The sequence below is a fragment of the Acomys russatus genome, chromosome X, assembly GCF_903995435.1.
Source record: "Acomys russatus chromosome X, mAcoRus1.1, whole genome shotgun sequence".
Taxonomy (NCBI): domain Eukaryota; kingdom Metazoa; phylum Chordata; class Mammalia; order Rodentia; family Muridae; genus Acomys; species Acomys russatus.
Window position 1 is genome coordinate 20,845,535 of NC_067169.1, and position 16,897 is coordinate 20,862,431.

The following is a 16,897-nucleotide window of genomic DNA, read 5'->3' on the forward strand; positions in this document are numbered from 1 at the left end:
ATGCAAAAACTGCCTTTCCGCTTGTTTAAGGCTAGTGGAGCTAGGATGAGAAAAAAGGCCTGATGCTCACTTCTATCTTCTGTTTCGGCCCGATTTATAAGTAAGTTCTGTTGATTGCTCATCTTCTTGAGGATATTAACCTCCCAGCTGCAGAATTTTATACACAATGTGTAAAATTCTCAAAGGTACTTTAAGCCTGCTTCACCTCCTTCCCGTTCCCTTTGCCTCATCACAAAATACTCCCCTGATTTCCCTTTCTTTCTTTTCTATGCTCATAAAAGAGCCTGCATTATTTATGCAAACATGGTCGTTAAAAATTATCTGTAAAACAATTTTTAGATATTTATGAATAACAAAGCATATATTGCAATGTGAGAAGTAGCAAATACCTGGAGTTCAAAATTAACATTCATTTCTATTTGATCTCTTAAAACTAGAAACAAATATCACCAATAAGGTGTATTTTTTTTATACTCTAGAACAAATCCTGTACTCTTATACCCCTCTAACGCTAAGAGTTTTGTAGACAAAGATTCTTAGGATACACACACACAAACACACACACTTAAAAATCATTATATGTATATTAACATGTGACTATTATGTTTTATGACAAAAACTTTCAATCATAGTCCATGAAGTAAAGTTCTTCACACTGTATGAAAAAACTAAAACTTCCCTTCAGGAACCTAAACCTCTGGAGTTCTTGGGTTCTTGGGTTTTTTGACCCATGTACACATTTCCCAATTGATAAGACTATAGGGCTTGGGTGCTAGCTCAGCAAGTAAAGGCCCTTGCTGCCAAGCCTGGCAAGCTGAGTTGGATTCTAGAGACCCAGAAGATGGTAGAAGGAGAGAACTGATTCCCTGGAGCTGTCCTCTGACCTCTACACATGTGCCCCTACAAAGTAAATACATATATACCTACCTACACACATACATATTTTAAAAGAATATGACCTCTACAGTTTTTTTTTAAAAACTCACACTACTTAATATTATCTAGCTAGCATAGCTTTCTCTTACTACATAAATCTACCTAATGACTATTAAAGAAATTATTTTATTTATCAGTAATCGTACTGCAAGCAAACATAAAGGAGAATCACAAGAATCTTACATTTTAGTTTAGTTTACCTGAGCTTAGTTTAATTTAGTTTAGCTTAGCTTAGCTTAGCTTAGTTTTTTACATAGTCTCTCTACATAGCCCTGCTGTCCTGGAACTCACTCTGTAGACCAGCCTCTTCCTCTGGAGTGCTGGGATTAAAGGCATGCACCACTGTACCCAGCCAATTTCTTAAATTATAAATGCAAGTTTTATATCACACCTATCTTTTGAAGCCTGCTTTTTATATCCAATACTTTAAAATGTTTACCTTTCACAATGTTTATTCAAAGTCTATTGCACAGCACATATATCTAACTGATGTTTTTAATTGTGTTTTTGTTTTCTGAGCTGTGAAACAACACATTCAAACATCTCAAAGGTGCCAGCATTTAGCTGACTCCATATTTCATTCTAACCCTCCCACCATGCTATAACTAATATATTTGTCTGCCTTTACCTGTGTTTTTGTTCAGTAAATCCTGGAAGAACAAACTATACACACTTCAGATTTTCAAAACTCACTCTTAAAGATACTCAAGAGAAATGTCCCCAAGTTGCTTCAAAAATTAACCATACCATGTTATACATTCAGTTATTAAATGTCTATCCTGTTCCCCACATCTTAACCTTTGACAGTTTTCACAATTTTAGTGAAGACCAAAGTGGAGAGAATAAAATGGTAGTTAGGTAATCACAACTGTCAGAGTGAAAATCTCAGTACTGGCAATCCCAATAGGCTAAATTTGGCTACCGGTCCCCAACATACCAATTAAAGAAACAATTTAAGAGTAAAAACACACACACACACACACACACACACACACACACACACACACACACACACACAGGTTTATTTAGTATAGCCACCTCAGGCAGAAGAGCAGAAAATACAGTCCAGTGACTCCAAGTCCATTTGACCTTAAATAGAAGAATTCAGCAGAGGACAAGAGGTGCATGTAATTTTGCAGTCCTGGTCAAAGTGTGGTCTGGTTGATCATTGTCTCACTTCTAGTTCTACAAGTTATTCTTAAGAAATCTTGTCAATATTTGAGATCAGTCTGGTTCCTACATGACCATTCTTTCTGCTTCAGGGAGGATGCAGACCTCTGAATCATGGATAATTATGCTCACTTGCCTGGGAGGACTCCCGTTTTGTGAGTTTTGGGGGTTTCTATGCCCCCGGCCCCTGTCCCAGAGTCCAGGGTGACAGAAGAGAAAATGTTAAGGACACAAGACTGATTTCTGTGCCTTCAACTAAAGTAAGGGGTAAGACATAGACTGTATTCATGGATGCCAGTTTTTATAGAGCTTCTAGATACTGTGTGAGCCCAAGTGTGAAGTCAACGCCTTTTTATCAAAATAGCCTCTAAGTTCCTGTTTCATTAATTAATTTCCACTTTCTGTGTGTTAATGGGTTTGAGCTTATTCCCCCATTTTCTTTGGATATAAATATTCCAACTATATGTGATAGTTTCATATTTTTGCATTGTTTCTTTTCATTCACTTATATATTTTCATATCATTATTCCTAAACTTGGCAGCTTTCATATGTTGATCTACCTAAAGTCCTATTTTAAATCACATAACAAATGTTGACCTCCATTATAAACTGAATTTCTTTACTATTAGCACAAGATACAAGCATTGTTAATTACAATTGTTAACACCCATAATTGACATGCTTATTTTGAGTTTGCTATCTAGCTCTTTCTACTTATATATTGGTAGACATATATAATGTATGTGATTGAGTGTAGCATACTATTAAATTTGAATTTATCTTATGCAACAGCAAGAAAGAAAAAAGTCAACTCATTAAACTATTATAAGCTATGTATATTTTGATGTTAAAAGAAGAGAAATCTTCAGAAAAATAAAAAGCAGAACAAAAGAAATGTGACTACTAGATTGCTCTTAGATGATGTTCAGTGTGTTATGATAGCTGGGTATTGCAGGACTAGTTGTTTATTCCAATTTTTATAATTTAGTTTTATGGCTATTTTCCCATAATTCTAGAGTTTTTTCCCATTGATATTAGTAATTCCACTGTGTGTGTGTGTGTTCTGCTAGCTATCAAAACCTGGCACTTGTACATGGTAGACAAGTTCTATGTCACTGATCTGTATGTCCAGTCCTGATTCTTCTATTTCAGCATGACTCTATACCTTAATTTTAGTTTGGTATGTGTTTGCTGCTAATTTGTTCCCTCTTTTCAGTGCATAAATGTAATCAAAGCTCAAGGTATATCCCAAATCAGCAGGGGGTGAGTTGTGCATTGTGAACTAGGGTTATAGGTTGTGAGGTTCTTCCCAATACCAAGAGGCATCAAGTAGGAGCCTAGTACTAAGTTTTAAGTGAAAGGCCTGCACTTGAATCCATCTCTGACCCCAAAACAGGAGACATACTCTCTATACTGCTTGGATCAAGTGAAAGATGATGTTAGCAGCTCTTTTTATACTGTCTTCTCAATACATCTCTTCCTTCCTTCCTTCCCTCCTTCCTTCCTTCCTTCCTTTTTTTTTTCTTTGCATTAAGTCCAGATTCTGTGGCCTTTTGCCTGGCCTACTTAGGTTTTCTGCAGGAGGCTTAATATGTAGGTAGGCTAACTGCAGATGGACACCTAGCCCTCCTCTCCTTGAAATCCAAATCCCCCACTCTCATCCCAAAATCTGCAACACAACATCTGCTGCAGCCTTGTCCCCATCCTCTTTCTCCTGTGAATCCTACAAATCTTTCCCTCTAAACTTCCTTCTCCACACCATTTGTTTTGCCCCAGCCCTCAACTTCAGCAGGTCCTCCCTAGGGATTCACAGGCCACTCCTACCAGGGAAGAAATTAAGTTTCAGACCTTTACTGCAGATCTTCACCCCTCCCTCCCTTTTTCCAAGTACAATCCCCCTCATCTTATCCCTAAATCTAGAAAGACCTCCTGCTGTGACCTCTCTTTGCTCTTGGACCCCATTCCCAGGAGACTAAGTAGGTTCTGGTGGTACTCCACCCTTGTGTGAAGCTCCTCCACTGCCCCACTCATGCCCATTCATAAGTGTCAGGTCCCAATACCCAAAAACACGTTTTACATGGAAAAGTCAGTGCCCACACCTATCAGGACCCCAGAAGATTTTCCTACAGGCATCACACAGCCACCACACCCTCTTAAGGACCAGAGAATAAACAGAAACCAAGGAACAAACCCCCCACTAACAAAGACAATAGCAGACATCAGTACCTAGAAATTAAACTCTTCCAAATCCCAGATGCCTACACGCCAGCATAAAACCACAGTCAACAGTGTCTGCACTAGAGACCAGCAACCCTAGCACAGCAGGACCTGAGTGTTCCAACATCGCTGAAACACAAGAAAAAAAACATGAAAATATCCTGTATGTATAAATAGAAGTCTTTAAAGAAAAAATGAATAAAGCCCTTAAAGAAAGTAAGGCAAGTGCGCCATTCAAGGCCTAAAAGTGGAAATAGACTCAATAAAGAAAACCCAAACTGAGGGAAATCTGGAAATGAAAAATTAAGAACTTGAATGGGAGCCACAAGAGCAAGGTTTCACCAACAGAATACAAGAAATGGAAGAGAGAATCTCAGGAATTGAAGACACAATACAAGAAATGGATTCCTTGGTCAAAGAAAATGTTAAATCTAAAAACCTGCTGACACAAAATATCCAGAAAATCCAGAATACTATGAAAGAACAATTCTAAGAATAATAGGAATATAAAACAAAGGAGAAACACAGGTCAAAGGCACATAAAATATTTTCTTTTATTTTATACATTTCATGTGGACCCCATCTTTTTTTTAATTTTATTAATTTATTCAGATTACATCTCAATTGCCATCCCATCACTTGTATCCTCCCATTCCTCCCTCCCTCCCACTTTCACCTTATTCCCCTCCCCTAGGTCTATGACCAAGGGAGCCCCCCTCCCTCACTATATGGTCATAGGCTATCAAGTCTCATCTTGGTATCCTGCTTATTCTTTCTTTGAGTGCCACCAGGCCTCCCCACCAAAGGGAGGTGGTCAAATATGCAGCACCAGAGCTCATGTCAAAGTTAGTCCCCGCTCTCTACATAACTGTGGAGAATGTCCTATCCATTGTGAAGATCAAAGTAGGGGTTCGATGTTTACTATTGTATTGTCCTTGGTTAGTGCAATAGTTTGAGCAGACCCCCCTGGGCCCCAATCCACCCATCATGATGTTCTTATAGGTTTCTAGGACCCTCTGGATCCATCTATTTCCCATTCTTCCATACTTCTCTCACAGACAGTCCCAATAAGATGTTCTGCCCTCTATCCCACTTTCATGATAAGTGAAGACATTCGTGGGACGTGCCCCTTGGGCTAGTGTCCAGATATAAATGAGTATACACCATTTGACTCTTTCTGCTTCTGGGTTAACTCACTCATTATGATCATTTCTAGTTCAATCCATTTGTCCACAAATTTTGGGAATTCCTTGTTTTTAATAGCTGAATAGTATTCCATAGTGTAAATGTACCACAGTTTCTTTATCCATTCTTCTACTGAGGGACACTTAGGCTGTTTCCATGTTCTGGCTATTATGAGTAAGGCCACTATGAACATGGTTGAGCATATGTCCTTGTTGTGTGCTGGAGCATCTTCTGGGTATATTCCAAGGAATGGAATAGCTGGGTCTTGAGGAAGCCCTATTCCCAGTTTTCTGAGATATAGCGCCAGACAGATTTCCAAAGTGGGTGTACAAGTTTGCATTTCCACCAGCAATGAAGGAGTGTTCCCCTTCCTCCACATCCTCGCCAGCATGTGGTGTCGCTTGAATTTTTGATCTTAGCCATTCTGATGGGTGTAAGATGGAATCTCAGAGTCATTTTGATTTACATTTCTCTGATGACTAAAGACGTTGAACATTTCTTTAAGTGTTTCTCAGCCATTCGTTATTTCTCTGTTGAGAATTCTGTTTAGTTCTGAGCCCCATTTATCAATTGGGTTATTTGGTTTTGTGGTGTTTAATTTCTTGAGTTCTTTATATATTTTGGATATTAGACCTTTGTCAGATGTAGGATTAGTGAAGATCTTTTCCCAGTCTGTAGGCTGTCACTTTGTTCTGTTGACAGTGTCTCCTGCCTTACAGAAGCTTCTCAGCCTCATGAGGTCCCATTTATTAATTGTTGACATTAAGGCCTGGGCTGTTGGAATTCTTTTCAGGAAGTTGTCTCCTGTGTCAATATGTTCCAGGCTCTTCCCCACTTTTTCGTCTAACTGATTTAGTGTCTCTAGTTTTATGTTGAGGTCTTTAATCTACTTGGACTTGAGTTTTGTGCATGGTGACAAAGATGGGTCTAATTGCATTTTTCTACATGTAGACATCCAATTGGGCCAGCACCATTTGTTGAAGATGCTATCCTTTTTTCATTGAATAGATTTGGCTTCTTTGTCAAAAATCAAGTGACTATATGTGTGTGGATTCATTTTGATTAACCAGCCTATTGCTGTGCCAGTACCATGCTGTTTTGATTACTATTGCTCTATAATGAGATCAGGAATGGAGAGTCCTCCTGAGGATCTTTTATTGTACAAGATTGTTTTAGCTATTTGGGTTTTTTGTTATTCTATATGGAACTGAGAATTGATCTTTCAATGTCTTCAAAATAATTTGTAGGTATTTTGATAAAAATTGCATTGAATCTGTGAATTACTTTTCATAAGGTGGACATTTTTTTCTATGTTAATTCTCCTGATCCATGAACAAGGAAGATCCTTCCATCTTCTGATGTCCTCTTCATTCTCTTTCTTCAGAGATTTAAAGTTTTTTTTCAAACAAGTCCTTCACTTGCTTGGTTAGAGTAATTCCTAGATACTTTATATTGCTTGTGGCTATCGTGAAAAGTGTAGTTTTCCTAATTTCTTCCTCTGCTTGATTGTCATTTGTATATAAGAAGGCTACTGACTTTTTTGAGTTAAATTTGTATCCAGCCAATTTTCTGAAGGTGTTTATCAGCTGTAGTAGTTCTCTGGTGGAATTATGGGGGTCACTTAGGTACACTATCATATCATCTGCAAATAGAGATAATTTGACTTCCTCCTTTCCCATTTGGATACCCTTGACCTCCTTTTGTTGTCTTATTGCTTTGGCTAGAACTTCAAGAACTATATTGAAGAGATATGGATAAAGTCGGCAGCCTTGTCTGGTCCCTGATTTTAGAGGAATTTCCTTGAGTCTATCTCCATTTAATTTGATATTGGCTATTGGCTTGCTGTATATAGTGTTTCTTATGTTTAGGTATGTGCCTTGTATTCCCAATCTCTCTAAAACTCATAAAATATTTTCAAAGACCATTAAGGGAAATGTCTCTAACATAAAGGAAATGCCTATCAAGATACAAGAAGCATACAGATCACCAAATAGCCTCATCCAGAAAAGAAAATCATCCTGCCACATAATAGTCATGACACTAAACATACAGAACAAAGACAAATATTAAAAGCTCCAAGGGGAAAAGGCCAAGTCACATATAAAGACAGCTCAATAGAATTACACCTGACTTCCCACCATAAGGGCCTAGACAGATGTTCTGCAGATTGTAAGAAACCACAAATGCCAGTCCAGACGACTATACCCAATAAAACCTTCAATCACCATAGGTGAAGAAAATAACATGTTCCATGATAAAGCCAAATTTAATCAATACTTATCTACAAATCCAGCCCTATAGAAGATGCTAAAAGGAAAATTCCATCCTAACTGCATCTGAGGAAATACAGAGAATAAATAATCTCAGACCAGTAAAAAGAAAAAAGAAAAACACCTAGGAATCAGCAATCACTGGTTATTGATTTCTGTCAGCATCAATGGTCTCAATTCTCCAATAAGAAGACACAGCCCTCACCCCAGGGTAGAAGGATTGAGAAAGATATTCCAAGTAAATTCATCTAAGAAACAAGCCAATGTAGCAGTTTCAATATCTGATAAAAGATATTTTAAACCATAGTTAACCATAAAAGATAGGAAGAATACTATATACTCAAAGGAAAAATCCACCAAGAGGACATTGCAGTTCTTATCGATTATTCACTAAACACGTTTGCTCTTATGTTTGTAAAAGAAACACTATTATAGCTTAAATCACACATTGATCCTCACACATTGATAGTCGAAGACTTCAATACCCAAATCAGACCAATAGACAGAGCATCCAGACCAAAAAACAAACAAACAAACAAACTAAACAGAGAAATTTTGGAGATAACTTGTGTTATAAACAAAATAGACCTAAGAGATATTTACAAAACATCTCACCCAAACAAAAAAGAATATAGCTTATTCTTAGCACCTCATGGAACTTTCTCCAAGATTGACCACATACTTCAGCACAAAGCCAAGTCTTAATAGATGCAAGAAAATTGAAATAACGCCCTACATCATGTCTGACCACCACAGGTTAATGTTGGATATTGTGTTAGTCAAGGTTCTCTAGAGTCACAGAACTAATGGAGTGAATGAGTGTGTGTGTGTGTGTGTGTGTGTGTGTGTGTGTGTGTGTGTGTGTGTTATATAAAATATATGTTAAGGGAATTTATTGGAATGATTTACAGGCTTCAGTCCAACTAATCCAACAAATGCCAACTGTGAGTGGAAACTCCAATAATCTAGTAGTTGCTCAGTCCCATGAGGCTGGGTGTCTCTGCTAGTCTTCTCTGTATAAGCTGGAAACCTGAAGAATTAGACTTCAGTGGATGTCCTGGCAAAACGAGTGCAAGTAGGTAAAGAACAAGTGAGCTCTTCCTTCTTAATTGACCTTATATAGGCTTCCAGCAGAAGGTATGACCCAGATTAAAGGTGTGTCTCAACATCTGGATTAAAGAGTGTCCATCCAAATCAAAAGCCTGTAATCCCAGCACTTGGGAGGCAGAGGCAGGTAGATCGCTGTGAGTTCGAGGCCAGCCTGGTCTACAAAGTGAGTCTAGGACAGCCAAGGATACACAGAGAGACCCTGTCTCAAAAAACCAAAAAACAAGCAAACAAAAAAAAACCAAATCAAAACAAATCAAAAGCCTGTTTATCTCACCTCAAGTTCTGGATCATAGGTGTGCCTTCTATATCTTGATTCTACTTCATTGCAAATATAGTCAAGTTGACAACTGAGAACAGTCATCACAGATATCAACAACAGAAACAATAAAAATCACTTTAAAGAAGAGCCAGATGTGGCATTGCATGCCTTTAATTTCAAAACTCAGGAGGGAGAAGCAGGTGGATCGCTGTGAGTTCAAGGCTAACCTGGTCTACAAAGTGAGTCCAGGACAGCCAAGGCTACACAGAGAAACTCTAACTTGAAAAACCAAGAGAGAGAGAGAGAGAGAGAGAGAGAGAGAGAGAGAACAAACAAAAACTATGAAACCATGTAGTGCTAAAATGATTCCAAATGCATTCTACTGTACTCATAGATCAGTCAGTGCCTTGCTCAGCCATTATCAGAGATGCTTCCTCCTGCAGCAGATGGGAACAAATACCAGAGACTCACAACTATACATTATGTGGCGAGATAAATACCTTGGAACACACAGTTCTAAATGAGATACCGTCATCAAATCCCTCCCCCTCAGAGATTAGGGAACCCCGTGGAAGAGCAGGCAGAAAGAGAGTAAGATGGAGAGAACCCAGGACAGCAGTGTTTGTGGCAGGATGGCCAGCTTGTGTTTAAATTTTTCCTCTACCTCAGGAATGTACTTACCCCTCCCAACTGGGATAATCACTGATACTGAGCCACTAGCTTCCTTTTTTCTTTACCCCTCCCAATTGGGATAATCTCTTCTTTTCTCATGCCCTCGCCATTACTTAACCAATCATTTTAAAGGTCAACTAACCAATCATGTTTGTGCTCTGTAAGGGTATTTAAACCCTCCACCATTACAGAACGGGGTCTTTCCATCTCCCTGGAGTATGGTGAACCCTGATACGTCAACATAATAAATTCCTTTGCTTTTGCATCAACTCTGGACTCTGGCTCTCAATTGGGCTTCCAGGAATAAACTCTGACTATCTAAATCTAACAGCAGCACACAGTAAATTAAATAGTCTACCCGACACAAAGCTGCAGAGGGTTTGATGTTGTGGGAGTGCCGACTGCTACAGAAGGAGAGTGTTTTCCAGAATCAGTGGATTATCCAACCTACCCTCCATGATTTGGTTTGACAGCTGTCCCATGTGCATTTGTATGCAGAAGTTAGGCCTGAAGGTTCCAGACAGAAGTAGCAGATTACTAGGTCACAAGATTTCTTCCCTCTTGGACAGAATCTGGCTCAATTCCACCGCACCACACTTCAAAAATTGTGGGATCCATTATGTGCTTAGGCAGTTGTCACACCTTTGCTACTTAGGAAAAAACTTTCAAAACAAATACTTAGCGCAAGTCTGTCTAAACCTTGTGACCAAAACATCTCCTTCTAACTCCACTGTACAGATCGGAAAACCAATTTGATGTGTTACAAGCATTCTTCTTTAACCTGTTTGTGGCCTAACTTGCATTCTGTTGGCTCTGTTTCTTAATAATTAAACTTTATTATACAACCCAACTAGCTTACACAAGAAGGAAAAAAGGTTAAAGGGACAAAAGAGTGAACCTTTCGGTATCCGTTCCACGGGACGGGTCCTTAGGTGTCTCTCTGGTCCGCGTGCTGGTCCAGCCGGTCCGCTGCTCTCCAAGCGCTCAAGCCCGGGCTGAACTTGTTGTTCTCTCCTCGCCCCCTGCCTGAGTCACATGGAAAGGGCGGTCTCCTTCTCCAGTTGAGCGTCAATTAGAAAAACAATAGCCCAGTTGGGGTTCCCAGGTCTGCTTCCTGAATTCCAGGCCCAGGATGGCTCCACCCAGTCTGTCACAAGGTATTCATGGGGTGTCCCAAGGGTAAAGCCTGCCAAGACTGCTTCCACCTGTGACAAAGCTTAATCTTTCCCACACATTCCCCTTCTCTTTCAAAAAAAATTAAGAACTATATACACACATATATACATATATACATAATCATCAGGTATCAAGTACATAACCAAGTCCTTTTATATCTGTTAACCTGAGAGAAAGTATTCCACTATCCTACTAAAGAGAATCCTGTTCTTTCATAGGAAATTGCAATTATCAAGCTATAAATGTGTTTTTAATTCTTTTTTTTTTAATTTTTTTTTATTAATTTATTCTTGTTACATCTCAATGTTTATCCCATCCCTTGTATCCTCCCATTCCTCCCCCCCTCCATTTTCCCATTATTCCCCTCCCCTATGACTGTTCCTGAGGGGGATTACCTCCCCCTGTATATTCTCATAGGGTATCAAGTCTCTTCTTGGCTAATTGCTGTCCTTCCTCTGAGTGCCACCAGGTCTCCCCCTCCAGGGGACATGGTCAAATGTGAGGCACCAGAGTACGTGAGAAAGTCGTATCACACTCTCCACTCAACTGTGGAGAATATTCTGACCATTGGCTAGATCTGGGAAGGGGTTTAAAGTTTACCTCCTGTATTGTCCTTGGCTGGTGCCTTAGTTTGAGCGGGACCCCTGGGCCCAAATCTGCCTATCATATTGTTCTACTTGTAGATTTCTAGGACCCTCTGTATCCTTTTATTTTGCTATTCTCCCATGCGTCTCTCATTTAGAGTCCCAATAGGATGCCTTCCCTTCTGTCCCAGTTTCCTGGTAAGTGAAGGCTTTCGTGGAACATGCCCCTTGGGCTAGTATGCAGATATAAGTGAGTATATACCATTTGATTCTTTCTGCTTCTGGGTTAACTCACTCATTATGATCATTTCTAGCTCAATCCATTTATCCACAAATTTCGGGAATTCCTTGTTTTTAATAGCTGAGTAGTATTCCATAGTGTATATGTACCACAGTTTCTTTATCCACTCTTCAACTGAGGGACACTTAAGCTGTTTCCATGATCTGGCTATTATGAATAAGGCTGCTATGAACATGGTTGAGCAAATTTTCTTGTTGTGTGCTGGATCATCTTCTGGGTATATTCCAAGGAGTGGGATAGCTGGGTCTTGAGGAAGCCCTATTCCCATTTTTCTGAGATAGCACCAGATAGATTTCCAAAGTGGCTGTACTAGTTTGCATTCCCACCAGCAATGAAGGAGTGTTCCTCTCTCCCCACATCCTCGCCAGCATGTGGTGTCGCTTGAGTTTTTAAAGCTTCTAGTAACACTGTGGCTATCTAGTCTTAAATCCCATCAGAGACCCAAGAAGGAAAATCTATCTAATAAAGGACGTGCTGGCGGGCAACTTCCAAGTTGCATAGGACAGAGAGAGCAGACTGCCTGATAGTCACTGGATTCTCTCCTTCATTGGGGCAATCAGTCTTCAGCCTTATCGGCCCAAAACATCCAACAAACTGCTTTTTGAAGCAGGAAATCTGACGGTCTGGTCCACCTAGTCTCTTCAAAGCTGGACAGTCAACTTTCCAGCATCACTGTTGATCATTGCAGACAGTCAGCCTGTCATCAGCAGTAGAGATAACAGCAGTTTCTCCGTCCAGTGACCATTCTGTCACCCGCGTCTCATGAAACCCCCATCTTCAATGATGCAAATGGAGAAGCGGCCAGGAGTGGATGTCTCTCTCTGTCAGGAAAGCCCTCATCCTTAAATGCCATATTCTGTGAATCTCTGAAGAGTTTGAAGACCAACTCTATCTATTCTTACAGTTATCAATTTATTCCTTTGAAGACATATTCAAGAAATTAAACAAACCTGCTCTATGACAAAGTAAGTTAGTATCTAGTAGGATTTCTACGTAACTAAATACCAACTTTTATCCCTGATCTTCCTGAACAGTTTTTCCTAAGACATTAGTGGTACACAAATAATACATTAAATAAACATTGAATAAAATGAACTTAAGTTTCTAACATACAATATATAATATTTTGTCAACATATAACTTACAATACATAAGGCAAAAATGAATGACAATATACAATTTAAATTCTTATCAATGAAGCAAAAGTTGAAGTCTTAAATTTCCATCAATCAAAAGTCTTAAATTTTCATCAATCTACAACAGCAATGTAGGATTTTTGAAGTTAGTAGATTCAATAATCTACCTTTTATTCTACAAACCTGTATCCTCCCTTCCTTCCCCCCTTTTCCTTAATATTAAAAGGGATAGAAAGTAAGAGAGAAAGAAAGATAGAAGAAAGAAATTCCCAAATGAACTTTTATTAATTGTAACTAACCCTGTTGGGCAAAGATGAGCATTGGTAACCCACCAAAAACACCCATCCCACCTACTGGGAATGGGGGCATCGTGTCCTCAAAATTACTTTATGCTGTTTAGGAGAAAAATCTTTTTCGGGTACCCTAAAAAAATAATATATTGGCCAAGAACTGGAAAAGCTAGATGTTTTTGTCCAGTCCTTTTGGGATCTATCCTTTTGGCTAGCCGATTTATTGTTAATATGCATGCAATTTCTGGAAGAAGCAGTAGTGCCAGAGGCAGAAGATTGATCTTCATAATTGTCCTGTTTTTTGCTCTGAAAGTAACAGACTTTTGAAATCATTAGTACAGGTATGTTAGTACATGCATAATTTTTCAAGGAAACATCAGTTGAGGCACCTTGCTCAAGGTGCCAGAGGCATGCTTTTGGGGTTAAATCACCCATGTTGCCTGCTTTGTTTTCAGCATTGTCCTGCTTTTTGCAAATAATACAGGGCTCTACCTGCATATACACCAACAGGACAGAAGAGGGCATTAGTTCTCCAACCTGTAAGAAACAATGTCAAGTTGTTAAGAACCAGGTAGCTTTTAAGATTGACTTGCTATATGATCAGATCTAATCTTTATAAGTTTAGTTGGTAGCCATATTTTTTCACTCCCTGTGGAAACATCTGCATACCCACGACCCCATGTCAAAACTACCGCAGTTTTCCATTTCATACTTGACAAGTCCTTGTAGAATATTGGTTGCCCCAACTCCTCAGTTTTTTCTATCACCCAATGTCTCTCCGCAGCTGACGTCCTTCATCATTCACATTAAGAAAATTTAGAGTCAACAAAGCATTATTTAATCGGTCCCTGGGTGTCTTTACCCTTCCCTTTTGTTTAATAAGCATTTCTTTTAAGGTACGATTAGCTCTTTCCACAACTGCTTATCCTGTGGGGTTGTGAGGTATACCAGTAACATGTTTTATATTATAATACATAAAGAAGTTTTTTGTCTTAAGAGACACATATGCAGGAGCATTGTCAGTCTTAATTTGTGCAGGTATTCCCATAAATGCCATTATTTCCAGCAAATGAGTAATCACACAGTCAGCCCTTTCAGAACTTAAGGCAGTTGCCCATTGAAAACCTAAATATGTATCAATGGTATGATGCACATACCTCATTTTCCCAAATTCTGCAAAATGAAACACATCCATCTGCCAAATTTCATTCCTTTTGTTACCTCTATGGTTAATTCCAGCAGGTAATGGTAGTTGACTATATAAGGAACATGTAGTACACTTATTAATTATTTCTCTGGCTTGTTGCCAAGTGATAGAGAATCTTTTCTTCAACCCCTTACCATTGACATGATGTTTTTCATAAAATTTTGAGGCTTCAAATATATTACCTATCAATAATTTGTCAATTTCTTCATTTTCTTGCACCAATGGGCCTGGTAAACCTGTATGGGATCGAATATGAGTAATATACAAGAGATAATTTCTGCTTCTGATGACCTGTTGCAGTTCTATAAATAAGGTAGTCAATTCTATGTTATCAGGAGTAAATTCAGCAGTTTCTATATGCAAAACAACTCTTTCAGCATATTGAGAGTCAGTAATTATATTAAGAGATTCAGGAAAATCTAACAATACCATAAGGATTGCATATAATTCTGATTTTTGAGCTGATGTAAATGGGCTTTTAATCACCTTGGTCATTTTCTCAGACTTATAACCAGCCATACCTGATTTATTTGCATCAGTGAAAAAGGTGGGTGCCCCTGAGATTGGTGACCTCTTTACAATACTTGGAAGGATCCAATTAGTTCTTTTTATAAACTGTATACATTTGCTTTTTGGGTATCCATTGTTAATGTCTCCCAAATAGTTACTACAAGCTTTTTGCCAATCTTCATTAATTACCCATAAAGACATAATCTCAGAATCAGTAAGAGGCACTACAATTTCCATCGGGTCCATCCCTGACAGTTGGCACAACCTTATTCTTCCCTTTGTAATCAATTCAGAAATTTTTTCTATGTATGTTTTCAATTTTTTGCTTTGCTTATTTGTCAGGAATATCTAGTCTATGATCCTGTCTTCCCTTTGGATAAGAAGCCCAGTAGGAGAATGTTTCGAAGGCAAAATAACCAAAATGCAACCAAGTTCAGGATCGATTCTATCCACATATGCCTTTTGAAGTTTTTGCACCACCAGAATTAACTCCTTTTCTGCCTCAGTGGTTAGACATCTAGGACTGTTTAAATCCGAATCCCCTTGCAATGTTTGAAACAAGTTACTTAACTCATAGGTAGCTAACCCGATTGTAGGCCTTAACCAGTTAATATCTCCCAATAATCTTTGAAAGTCATTAAGAGTTTGCAATTGATCTCTACAGATCTGTACCTTTTGTGGTCGAATTTTTTGTTCAGTTATTTTATAGCCTAAATAAGTAATTGAATCTCCTCTTTGTATTTTTTTCCACAGCAATCTGTAATCCCCAGCATGGCAGAATTCTTTGTGCTTCCTGAAACATTTTTTCTATAACACTAGGATCAGAATCAGCTAGTAGAATATCATCCATGTAATGGTATATGATAGATTGGGGAAACTGCTTACGAATTATTTCTAAAGGTCGTTGCACAAAATACTGGCATAAAAATGGGCTATTCAACATTCCCTGTGGAAGTACCTTCCAATGATATCTCTTCATTGGAGAATTACTGTTCAGAGTAGGTACTGAGAAAGCAAACCTTTCCCTGTCCTTTTCATGTAGAGGTATGGTGAAAAAACAATCTTTTAAATCAATTGTAATTATATGCCAAGACCTAGGTAGCAAGGAAGGCAAAGGAATTCCAGGTTGAAGCGAACCCATGGGTTGAATCACCTTGCTTATGGCCCTCAAATCTGTTATCATTCTCCATCCACCTGATTTCTTTCTTACCACAAACACAGAGGAATTTCAGGGACTGGAAGATTTTTTGATGTGTTGAGCCTCCAGCTGTTCTTTCACTAAACCATGAAGTGCCTGTAACTTTTTTTTGTTAAGGGCCACTGTTCCTGTCATACAGGTCTGTTTGAAATCCATTTTAGGGGCAAGGCGGTTGGTATCTCAGCAGTGGCCCCTCTTATAAATTTTGACACTCTAAACCTGAAGAGTTCTGAGGTTGGACAATGGGCATAGCTTGAGGTCGCCCTTGATCACTTACATTAATCTCTTCCCCAGAAGTGCGTGCCAATTCACCCATAGTTTCAACCTTGTTTATCTCAGTATTTGCAGGAATAGTAACCTGAGTACCCCATTGTTGTAAGAAGTCTCTTCCCCACAGATTTATGGGAATGTCAGCCACATAGGGTTTCAGCCTCCCTATCTGCCTGTCTGGTCCCACACACTCAAGCCACTGTACACTTTGTTTTATTTGAGATAGCTTACCAATTCCTACAATTTTGGTATAATCCTTCTTAAGTGGCCAATTTTGGTTCCAAGACTTCTGGCAAATGATGGAGACATTGGCTCCGCTGTCTACCAAGCCTTCTATTTTAACACCATTCAATTGTATAATTAACTTAGGTCTCTGATCATTAACTACTGTTTGCCAGAACACTC